The 12628-nt window shown below is 40.6% G+C and overlaps 1 protein-coding gene across 2 annotated transcripts in view; it reads left to right on the top strand.

The window, feature by feature from the left end:
- Positions 1-22: 22 nt before the first annotated feature.
- CNST (consortin, connexin sorting protein) overlaps positions 23-12628 on the top strand; it is a 119121-nt gene continuing 106515 nt past the window's right edge. The window contains exons 1-3 of one of the 2 annotated variants that reach the window (XM_030557040.1): positions 23-212; positions 853-913; positions 2301-2363. The gene's annotated coding sequence lies outside the window, so the exon portion shown is untranslated. Of the gene's footprint in view, positions 213-305; positions 325-852; positions 914-2300; positions 2364-12628 lie in introns of those variants that run through there. The other variant, XM_030557041.1, reaches the window with a different exon arrangement.

Genomic DNA, 12628 nt, shown 5'->3' on the forward strand with positions numbered 1-12628 from the left:
CTGCCAGCAGGAGGCGGTACACGGGCCCGGTCCCTCTAGCGTCCCCGCTCTATGGTTTTGGGCCGTCAAGTCGTCTCCTCTCTATGGTGCCAGCCCGCGTCGCCGGGAGGCTGCGGCAGAGCCCGCGGAGGTCAGGTCGTGCCTGGCAGGGACCCCGCGCCCAGCGCCGGCCATGCGCGCCCGGAGCCCTGCGGGGGCAGCCGCACACCTAGGTAGGAGATGGAGGCTCCTCTGCCGGCCCCCCCTCCCCTGCCCGCGCGGAGCCGCTGCGGGACCCCCGGGCGGGGGGCTGACCCGGGAACGAGCGGAGGCGAAGGAAGCGGGGTGCGGCTGCGGGGCCCGGGTGACCGCGGCGGGGAGATGCGGGGCCGGGAGGGGGGCTCGATGCGGAGGCGACGCGGAGCCGGCCGGAGGCTCTCGCACCGGGGGTGGCCCCGAGGTGCCGCCTCTCCCCGCGCGCAGCCTGCGGCCAGTGCCGCCCTCTGGGGAGGGTGTAAACGCCGCGCAGAGCGCCGGGCCGGGGGCTGGGCTGAGGACCCCGGCGGGCGGCTGTTTAGATGGGAGCGAGCAGGGTAGCTGCGCTGCTCTGGGCAGTGGTGCCTGGCGCAGGCGGGTGTCCCTAGGCTGGTTAATAGTCGATGCTAGAAATTCACCTAATGTCTGATTTTCATGTATTTATTTATTGGTGTTTGAATGGGTAGGAAGGTATGTAACTTATAGAGCCATGGGAGAGACATTCATATACATATTCATGTGATCTTACTGCGGCACCGTGTGAGTAATGAAATACCAATGGTTAGTCAACCTCCTAAACCAAGATATTAATTATATATTGCTTCCCTCATAATTTAGGAGTTCTGCTGGAGGTCAGCGGATGAAGCTGAAGATTAAATAGGAAGGCTTATTTTAGCAGGTATTTGATTAATTTGAAGTGATGTGCTCTACCTCCAAGTCTCTGGAGTCATAGGTGAATGGGCTTCTGGTACTTGTGAATAGGTCCAGTGCCTGCCTCTGCTTCTGTGCCTAACAGAATGAACTTGACATGATACTTGTCACTTACACTACTGCCCTGTCCACCAGATTTTGACTAGCAACTGTGAAACTTCACATAATGGTCATTTTCACTGGGCTGTTGCTGTGGAAAAGCTCTAAGCAGCAGCATTGACAATGGAGATAGCTATCTGCATACTCAGGATTGAATTGGTTTACATGTAATTCATGATTGGAAGGTATCTTCACAACTATAAGGCCTAGCAAATGTATTTTTTAAATGAGTTTCCTTTCTGGAGAAACTGATGGCATAAACTTTTCCTCACCAACCCCTTGCCAGGGAGAGTATCTTATTAGTCACTGGTCAGTAAATTTTTCAAGCCCCAGAAACAAAATACTATATTTTGGGGTTTGTGCCAGTGCTTTTGACTTTTGGAATTCCTTGACCCTTTGGCATCTCCAACCAAATAGTTGATTTAGGCCCTGATTCTGCAACTATTTTTGAATGAGGCTTTTATGTTTTTAATTGAGTGATTAGTAAGAGATTTACTGATCATAAAGAGTTCTGTTTTCTTAGAGAAAGTGTTCACTGCTGTCTGCAAATATAGTTTTACTGTGCAATTTTGTATCCTTTGTTTTTAAATTATACTGAGGTGTTTTGCAAACACTTCTTTCTAAATGTAGTGTTTAGTAAAGAAATAGTAGTCCAATAGATGTCAATGGGGTTACTCAGAGAAGTTATTCCAGGGACTATTTATATGATCAAGCCCCAAGTTTATTCTTCTGTTCTTCATAGAGAAGACACTACAGTTTTCTTCACGTCAGGATTTATTTGAGTATAGGCCTTTCCTTCATTAAGGCTTGTGGTTGTCTTTAAGGTAAATGATGCTTCCTTTTAACAGGGGAATTCTATTGTTATTCTATTCTCTTTTTATGATATAGAAATAAGAAATCTTTTACATCAATAATTTTATAGACTTCTCTGTTCTGACATTATGATATAATACCATTGGCTTTATGATAAGATTTCTCATACTTCTCATCTTTTTTTTTTGTGTGTGTATTTTGGGAACTGGGAATAGACTCCTGTATACCACAGCTAGAGGTCAAAGAGATTTTTCCTCTATTAAACCATGTCGTTATTGGGAACATATGCATTTTTGCTTGAAATAGATAGCATAAACAATATTTGTTTATAGTTAGAACTTACTGTCATTAACTACCCAAATATATGTTGTTTTAAATGCTTTATATTTACTGACTTTTGTTGCAGAGTGAGATACCAGATAACTGCATATTGAATCTTTCAGGGCTAAAGAAATCTTGCTGTCCTTACAATACCTTTGAGAAACTACTGAAGTTTTAGGAAAATGGTAAGTGCTGTAATTTTCTGATCTAGAAGATGACTCAAAAAGATTGTATAGAAAATGAATATGACTGTACAATATACACTTACTAATTTGTGAAGACTTACTCCTCCACCAGGTAAAAAGATTCAAATATCTGTGTACAGTGGTAGCCAGATTATTGTTTCAACAAACTAAGCAGCCTAATGTACTCAGCAGGGGTGCTTGTCGTTAGCTACTCTGAAATCCTTGGTTTCCTTTCATGACTGAGTATATAAAAATTTGGCTGGACAAGTTAACTGTTTGATTTAGCTTTCTTGCTTCAAACGTAGATTAGAATCTGGTCAATATTTTCTCAGGTCATTGTCGGTAAAGAAGTAGAATGTCATTTGCAGGTGTTGTCATAATAGTTGGTAGGTGCCCCATAAAGAAATGGAAAATACGTTGCTCAACAGAGTTTTACTGGTGTTACGTGTGTGGCTTCGGATCTGGGAACATTTGAACAAAAATGTGAAGAGTCATCAGAAAGAGTTGTTTATTCCAAAAACAAGTGATCAGACACCCATTCCCCCACTACCACTATCACACACTTCAAACTGAAATTAATTCATCTTTAGCAATTATAACGTTCAGTCGTCTCCTCCTACACATAATTTGGGACCCATAAATAGGTGTGCAACCTACTGTTTGTATAAGACATCTGTCTGCAACGTGAAAGACCATAATGAGGTCAACTTTTATTGTAATCCGAACTGCTACATTTACACAGTCTATAATACTTAAATTATCATCTGTTCTATGTACGAAATAAGAAACAGGGCTGACTTGAAGCTTAGGATCAGGCCTTTTGTTTACATCATGGCCAAACTCCAGTGACTGGGGAAGCAAGAGTCCACGGCTGCTTGGAAACCTGTCTGTGCCATATGACAACGTAAAAAGCTTCTAGGCTAGCATCTTAACCCCTTCTTTATCAGGTTTTTCCCTTTTAAATAGGTTGAGTCAATCTTGCATATTAGTGGGGAGCACTTCTGTGCAGACTGTGGCTAGAAATGCCAAGTTAGTTGCATCTGAGGCCTTTTCTGAGCACTAGTTTCATGCTGAATGCATCTCATTAATGCAAGCTGACATTAAGTAAGGTAATATCAGGACTACTCCACCTATAATATATTTTGTTTTACACACTATACAGTTTTTGATATTCTGGCTTTACAAACCCCACATTGGAGTTGACAACTTGAAAACAAAGGAATTAGTTAGCAAAAAAATAAAAATAAAGAAATAAAATAAACTGGTGGTCTCTGTTCAGTCCCTAATGAACAGGTCTGTGTCCAGTGATGCTAGTGGTTGTGTCCATATCACCATACCATTGGCACTAAGTGGCACTCTTTTTGACATCTCATTGGAGAGGCCAAGGATTGTGTTGGCATGGAGATTGTCACTTCAGTTATGGGTTGAGGCGATTAGGCAGTGGAGCAATCTTTTCCGTTCCATGTGTTGTATCTGCTCTGTGAATAGAGGGGACTTCAGTCATCAGATCTATTAGTCTGGTACCTTTCACCAGCACTAAATTAACAGTAAATATTTTTTTGGTGGGGGAAGGGTGAAGAAAGTATATTTTTGTAACATGCTCCTTTTGACTTGCTGCAGGTTAGAAGCCTTCTGAATATGGGCATGCAAATGAGTTGAGTGCACTTTCCATTCCACCCCACTGTGTCTCAGAATTCCTCTGTTTAGAATTACTACTGAGATGCTTCAACTCACCCTCGTCATCTCCAAAAACTGTTCAATCCATTTGTCTCTATTTTACTCACTTCTTATCTTCAGTAGTCTGTATGGTAGCCCATGTACTGCTCAAGAATGTGTGTCATGAGAAATATATGAATTTGCTATGCTCAATGTTTTATTTGTTTACATGCAATAACTGAGAGAAGACTTGTGAAGTAGGCATATTATTTATCTACCTGTGTATATTGTTGTAAAGTCTTTGAAAACAAATTTTGGGGGGAGGAGGGGTTAAAAAGGGAGGAATAGAATGGAGAAAAGCTGCTACAGTTGTAATGTTTCTGCAGACAAAATAGTTTTGAAGAGTTACAAGACAGCAAAAATTGTTTGCAAACCATATTGGTAGCTTAACTCTTTGCAGTCACTTCTGTGCTCATCCCACATGTGGTCTTTGCTCTGATGCTGTACTCTATTTTATCTTCAAGCTAAATCCCTAAAGTCTTACCTGACCATGCGTGCACTAGATCTGCCTTTGTCATCCTATTTGATAGAATTTTCTTTCTTTGGCAAGTTGTCTTTTTTGCTGTAATTTTATGATGAACTCAATTCATATTCTATTCAGCATTCATAGAAGACATAAACCGAATACATTTTATTAGAAAATCCCTTTTATATGTACTTTATAAAATAATTCTCTAGGTTTTTCACTTCTAATCATCTTGTACTTCTGTAACCCCACCAACCAGAATATTTGCAGTCTCTTGATAAAATGGGCAGCCAGTTTATTTATTGTAGAACCTGGAACATCACTGTCACTGAATTTTGTTAGTTAATGTTGGAGTATACATCTTTGCTACTAGTTAAACCTTTGAATTGTATGTACCTTTTGCCTTGCAATTAGAAAGCAATGCTCTGATGCTTTAGACTGGGGTTCTCAAACTTCATTCCACCGAAACCCCCTTCTGACAAAAATTATTACACAACCCCAGGAGAGGGGTGACCGAAACCTGAGACCACCCAAGCCCTGCTCTCCTAGTTGCGGGGGCAAAGCCTGAGCTACAACACCCAGGGCAAGGGAGACAAAGCTGAGGCCCAAGGACTTCAGCCCCAGGTAGGGGACCTGTAACCTGAGCCCTGCTGCCCAGGGCTGAAGACAGCGGGATTTGGCTTCAGCCCTGGGGCCTAGCAAGTCTAAGCCAATCTTGGCGACCCCATTAAAATGGGCTTGTGACCTGCTTTGGGGTCCTGACTCACAGTTTGAGAACCGCTGCTTTAGACCAGTCTCTCATTGCTAAATGCATGGAACAAGAGTACTATCTGTTTTGTAGCTGTTGCATTACATTTGCATATTGTGATCAACCCATAAACTGGACAGCTTCTGTCTAGAAAGCTATAGAGAAGAAGGCTTGTAAATTATTCAGTAATATAGTGGCAACTTCTGTTATACATGTCCTTGTGCCCTTGCAGAGATATATGAGGTTCACAGCATTGAGTTTTCACATTTGACCATAGGAACATTTTAGGTCCTTGACTAATTAAACACATTTACCCTAATTTCTTTAGAGGCTCCTTACTTTATCATCTAATTTCATATCTTTCCATGGGACAATATTAAAATCTCGTACTTTGGTTCTTAAGAGGCAGCATTGTCTAGGGGTTAAAGCAACATGGGACTGGGAGTCCAGTGGTGTGTAATTTTATCCTAGCTCTGCCGCTGTCTCAGTGTCACCTAATTTCACTGTGCTTCATATTTTCCATCTGTAAAATGAAAATGATTCTTGTCATACCTCCCTTGCAGTGATGTTGTGTAACTTTTTATTAATGTTTGTGAAGTGCTTTGAGATCTTTGCATGGAATGCTGTGCATATTATTAGTTCCACAAGAATCCTATTCTGTTTAAGTAATTTTTCACACAGATAGCATCACACCCATTATAGTTGTTCTTTGGCTATCTGAACATAGAAGTGTTTATTTTTAATTATAACTTCTGTTAAACAAAGGAGACCTTTACTAAACAAGCCAAGTTGACTTTTAATAGCATAAAATCTTTAAATCTTTAAGACTTGTCCATGAAACCTGTCCAAAAATTCCTTGCCAGCAACAACTTAGATAATTAGAACCAAAATCATATGATTTATTAAGTTCTCATAGAAAGAGAGAGAATCTAGACAGTAATCAATTAGGGCCAAATTCATCACTGCCATAAGTGGCCACAACTCTATTAATGTCAACCTTTTATGCCAATAATGGAATTTGGTTGGTTTTTAATATGTAGTGGGATTATGTTCTTGCTTGTCTCAGGTTAAACATGATTGAGAAGTCCTTTCTGAGTGTGCTCAGTGTGCTTATGGTACAGTCAAATTTTTCAAACTCTGGTATCTAAAACAATGGCAACTAAATCTATATCTGTCTATTATACTTACGAGGACTTCATTACCATAGTATCTGAATGCCTCAGAAACTTTAATGTATTCATCCTTACAAAATACCTGTGAGGTAGGGCAGTACTATTATCCCCATTTTACAGGTGGGAGACTGAGCCGTAGAGAGGCTAAGTGATTTGCTCAAGGTCACACAAGAAGTTTGCATTAGAACAGCGCTCCCTAGTCCTAGATAGTGCTCTAATCACTGGACTATCCTTCCTCTCTAAATAAAATAAATGACAGTTTTTCAGAGACGTTGAATATCACAACTCCCATTGAAGTCAGTTAGTGATGCTCCATAACAGTAAGTAGTAATTTTGAAAATTCCTCAGGTTGGACCTGCAGATTTAGTAAGAGAGAGACTGTACCTGTGACCCTGGTAAACTCTGTAGATAATGCCTGCAGACCATAACTGTTTAAGCGTTACATTCAGATTTCCTCTGTCCCTGTCATTATGTTTGCAGCCCTTGATATGGTATAGAGACTGTAGAAGTTGTCGTCCATGCTGATTGTTTGTTTGAATTAGTCAGAAACTTTTAATACCATTGATCATGAGGTTTTGTTTCCTTAACTATGAAACCATGCATGAATGTATGGGAATAGTCTGGAAAGATTCTGTTATTATTTCAGACAGGTGTTTCTACGTAACTTCTCATCTTCCCTTCGAGGTCTCTTTTGAATGATTGTATTCTGTCACTGCTAACTTTCAACGTATATTTGATATTGGTGGAAGAAATAGTGAGATATTTTGGACCATGGCATCAGCAGTTTGCCAAAGACAGTCAACTTCTAATTTCCTCCTAATCTAACCCAGATGGTACAGTATATCACCTTTCTCAATGCCTGGCTCAGCTAAGGATTTAGCTGAGAGTGAGCTAGCAACTGCTCAATTTAGATAAGACAGGTAATACTTGTTAGTTGGAGTTTACTGAGAGTGTCTTCCTCACCTTTGTCAAGCAAGGTTTCTCAATCTAGGAAAACCTTCGCATCCTGATTCCCAGGTGTCCAAAATAGCATTTTTTCTCAAGGATTAAAATAATTTATCTCAATGTGGAGCTTTCTACAGTTATCCATCCTTGTATCTCCTTCAGATGGTATTATATTGATCTATTGCTAAAGATATTTTCAATACATAAATTATTTTTCACACGTGGATGAGGTATTTATGTACTTAGGTTTGTTGGATAGAAAGTTCTTAAATTTTATACTCTATGAAAACTGCTACATGTAATTTGTAACGTGTAAAAAACAAACAAAAAAAACTGAAAATGGCTCAGAATTTTGAACATTGGATGATAACAGACTGCAAATCTTAGTGATGATTGAACTTGGTGAAAGTCTGAAAAAATGAGTTCTCAGTCATGCTTGTAGCTATTTCCAGCTTTTCACACTAATTCAGACATTCAGAGTGACGTACAAAAAAAATGAATGATGGTCCTGGAATCTCAAATTTTTTATATTACATTTTGTATTTGTACATGTATTCAGAGATGTAACGATGGACACGTTTTTAAAACTTTAATGCAAACTAGGCTTAAGGAAAAACTTCTTGTGGGTTTGCCTAGTAGATGTTAATTTGTTGGTTCCTTTAGCTGTAAGTCTTGGGATCTAAGAACCCAAACAAAATGTGGGAAATCAGCCATGGGTCTAACTGCCAGACTTCACTAATTGCACTTCAAAATAGTGTTTTACTATGGACAATAACAAGGGATAAAACAATAAGTACACATTTTAAAACACCCCAACAACCAACAAGGGCCAAATTCTGTTCTGCTATATCAGTCTAAAACACAATGTAGCTGAATGCAGAATTTGCCCCAATGAAATTTGAAAAGGAAAATGTCAGGTATTTTTATAAAACACAAAAGTAAAAACTAGCTGTAGCATAAGTGTCTGAAAATACTTGGTTTTAATCTTTTCAAATGTACAATAATTTACTCTCTTCATTTTTAAAAGCAGTTGGTAGGTATTATCTTTTCTCACTGAGGGCTGGTCTACACAGTTTAAGCACTAACTTAACTTGGGAAGTTGCACTGATTTCACTAACACAGGTTCTGAACTATTTTAGTTAAATCTGTGCTCCAGCTGTGTAGATCAGCCCTAATACAGTTGGACAAAATGGCAGGCATCAGGAACATTACTGTCATTTCACACCTGCTTTCCCCTCTCCACTTCTATTATTTAAAACATACTGATGTTTGAGTGTAGATTATTTTTAAAGAGGTGTGGTTTGTGTCCATAATGTAGCCTTGCAGTGTTTAACAGTAAAAACATTTTTTTTCATCATCATGGTAAGGATGGGAGAGGAGATTTTGTCTGGTATATTTTCAGGACTGCTTCTCAGAGCTGTGTAATTAGTAAACTGGAAAAATTAGACTTTGAAAACAGCATATGGAGGCTTCTTCTCAGAAGACTCCTAGTGATTTACTATTCCTGATATATAGATATTCTAAATACACCTCTACCCCAATATAACGCCACCCGATATTACACAAATTCAGATATAACACGGTAAAGCAGTGCTCTGGGGAGTGGGGTTGTGCGCTCTGGTGGATCAGCACGTCCGCATGTCTGGCTCTGACATGCTGCGCTGAGCAGCGTGTTACGGGTGCCGGGCCAGGGCTGAGGGGTTGGATAAGGGGCAGAGGGTCTCGGGAGGCGATCAGGGGACGGAGCAGGGGGAAGCCACAGCCTGAGGAGGGGAGCTGTAGTGCAGGGGAACGTCACACGAGCTCCAGCTGGCTCCGAGAAGTTGGGGAAGACTGGTCCACACAGGGAAGTTGCAGATCCAGGGCAGGGAGAGGTCCCTGTCCTAGACATCGCCGTGCAGGTTCCCCGACCCAGTGCTGGAGGGCTTGGCACACAGTGGGCACAGCTGGCAGCTACATCCCGCTCACAGCAGCGCTGGGCGGGCTCTCCAGGTCCACAGGGCGCCACACTACCTGCCCGCAGTCGGTCTCCATGCGCCCCTGCGAGCAGTTGGCCATGTTGTCCTCACCAGAGATGGGCTCTGCGAAGAAGGAGAGATGGGCTGAATGCAGGCATGCACAGCAGGAGCTTCCCGCCGATGGCTCACCCTCCCTGGCATCGCGTGGGCCTGGGGCGGGGACCAGGCACACGTAGGCACCTCGGGCAAGACTGCCTGCCCTGCTCCCCCTCGTGGGTTCAGCCGCCGGGCTGGGCACACTCTGTGGGCAGGGCAGCGGCCACTGGGCCAGTTCCCCCTGCCCCGCCCCTGCGGGGCTTGCCTCAACTGATACAGTCAAGCACATGTGAGCACTTCCATCTGCCCACTCCCGTGAGGGGGCAGGAAGTAAGTGGGTGTCAGATAGGGGGTGGGGCTATTTGCTGACTATTAATAACAGAGATGCTCGAGGCCAAAGCAAGTTCAATATGACACAGTTTCACCTATAACGCGGTAAGATTTTTTGGCTCCCGAGGACCGCGTTATATCAGGGTAGAGGCGTATAAAGATTAAGTGCCAGTAAATGTCACTTGACAGATATCACTCTAACACCAGAAAGTGACAAACCACTAAACTGTGTGCATGCCTGGACATGTTGTTTGAAAATAAACTGGAATTAGACAAATCACTATTGTTTACATATGCTTCCTGAAGGATGCTCAGATATCACATGTTCTGAGATAGAACTACTAAACAGAATATCTGAACAAGGAAGCAAGAGACTCCTCAGGGGTTATTTGAATCTGCACTGCATTCTTTCACAGAGGGAAATATAGCCAGCTGACATACATACTCAAAATGTTATTAGAAATTGATCAATAGTGAGGATATCCAATAATGAGATTGTATATAACAAAATTATCCTGTGATGAGATAAATCACTAATGAGTCGATGCTACGAGGCAACAGTCCACAGTGACGGTTATCTCTGTAGGAATGGAAGGTTGGTTGGTGAAACTAGCCTTAAAGTAATTTTTGGTCCTTCAAAAAAAAAAAACTTAACCACCTTGAGAGGGTTTTCACCCTTGAGTCTTGTGCTTCTAGCACAAGCTAGAGCAGAATTTCCCCAGCTGGAAGTTTTTTGGCTTTCTGAGACAATGATAGTTAAATGAGACACTACCTTCTCCTTTCATGTGCTCCCTTTCACAAGCACACAGCAATGAGTTGTGCATGATTGACTAGCTCTTTCAGTCTTGAGTGTGAGAAGGCAAGGGCATCCCACAGGAGCTGTGTCCTTGCTGTTGTCACCATTTCACAGAGATTTTTTTCTGATTAATAATAAAATAATCAAACATTAGTTGTGGAAAAACTGCACCTAAGAGCATACTTACAAAGGGAAAGATTTTTTTTTTTTTTAAGGTTTTATGAAGTTTCCTTGCCAATTAGCTCTTGTAACAGTATATTAGTTAAGAGTTGTCATTTTTAAAAGAATGCAGTAAACCAGAGACGGTGTACTTCATGTAGTTTAACTTTTTCATATTGTGTCATGAAGCCGCACTGTAGGTGATGCTTTATAGGCTTATAGCTGTGCTCTCTAGACTTTCCCATTCACTTGTACTCTGTAACCATGTTAGCTCTGGCTAATATTCTTTGTGTGGGTAAAATTAATATTCATGTTCTATATAATAGGCTCAACTGTGTCTAACCATATAGTACCATCTTCTCCAGTGCAGATAAGAGTTACACTGAATTCTCTTATTTTGAACTAATGAAAACCATTTGAAATAGACAGTGTTCTCCTGCAAGACTTAGGACAATAGTAATTTAAAATTGAGAAAGGAGTATAGGGAACCACTGAAAACTTAAGTCCTTGAAGGTTTTGCTTATCAATAATTGGCTTCATGCCAACACTGAAGGTTTTATATGAAAGAAGAAAACTGATTTAAAAAAAAAATCCAAGTTCACAGCCAAGCTTACTTGGCCTTTATATCACTAACCTCTAAATAAAAGGTCTCTTAAAAACAGTAATGTAACCCCCCCCAATACACACATCTCAAAAAACCACCAGAGTTTCATTTTTGCTGACCCAGCTCAGCATAATTTTTGCCCACTTTTTATTAAATGCTCATAGCCTACTACTTGACTTAATATGTTCTGGATTGAGACTAACTGTTGCTGCTGTTGAAAACATTTTGGTAAACTTTGCACAGTTTGACTAGATAATGTCCGTTTGAACGCTGAGTCTTAATTCTTCTTTAAAAAAAAAATTCTAGTGCAGTCACTAGTTTTACAACAGTGAAAAAGGATAACTCAAATAGCTAAACTTCCTGGTATCGTAGACTCAAATCTTGGTAGGGTCAGCTGAGTCTTTCATTCTTCTGAGGTAGACAATTCCCAGCAACAAAAAATTGTTAATAAAAAGTTAACATTACTGCAATACTGTAACTTCAAAAAAATTAAATGCAAATTGTAACAGAAGCAGTCTCTATGATTGAAAGTTTTGAGACTTAAAAAAGTTAGTGAAAATAGAAGCAGACAAGTAAACAAAAAATAGTCAGTTAAGGTTTGCAGGGAAAAGATATGGGCAGCCAATGCAGAATGAGCTGATGAAAGCCAAATAAGTTCGGCAGAGTAAGAAGGCTGACATAGTATAAGGTGGGGGTTGGGAGTGGTAAAAAGAAGAAAATGAATAAATGAGATGGGGAACTAAATTAATGATTTTTTAAAATGGCTAAGATATTCAACTCCTTTTTAAAAATAACCTTTAAAAAGAAAAATTAAAAGCTTGAAGGGAGAGCTTATACAAATAACTACAGGGAAAGAGAAAGTAAGGGAAAATTCTTAGGCACTACAGGCCAGTTCCTCCAACATACAAGTCAATGGGAGGTTTGCATTCACTTCAATAAGTGCAGGAGCAGAGTCCTCAGATGGTATGGTGATAGCAGTATTAAAAAACTTGGATACCTGGGAGATTTGTACATACATTTGCCTGGATGATGTGCATTCTTAAGAGAATTAATGAACAGATTTAGTCTACCATGGAGTACTTTTCTTGAAACACAGACAATTCAGGAGGTACCAAAGAAAATCCATAACCATACCAATGTTCCAAAACACTGATCTGTAAATAGAGCTTCTATTTTCAGTAGAATAATGGAATAAGTATCTTTTTAAAAAGTAAATGTCAGTGATATCAGGACTGTGTGTAAAAAGTAGCATAAGTTAAAGAATTAATCTTGCCA

This window comes from Gopherus evgoodei, chromosome 3 (assembly GCF_007399415.2).
Source record: "Gopherus evgoodei ecotype Sinaloan lineage chromosome 3, rGopEvg1_v1.p, whole genome shotgun sequence".
In the NCBI taxonomy this organism is placed as follows: Eukaryota; Metazoa; Chordata; order Testudines; family Testudinidae; genus Gopherus; species Gopherus evgoodei.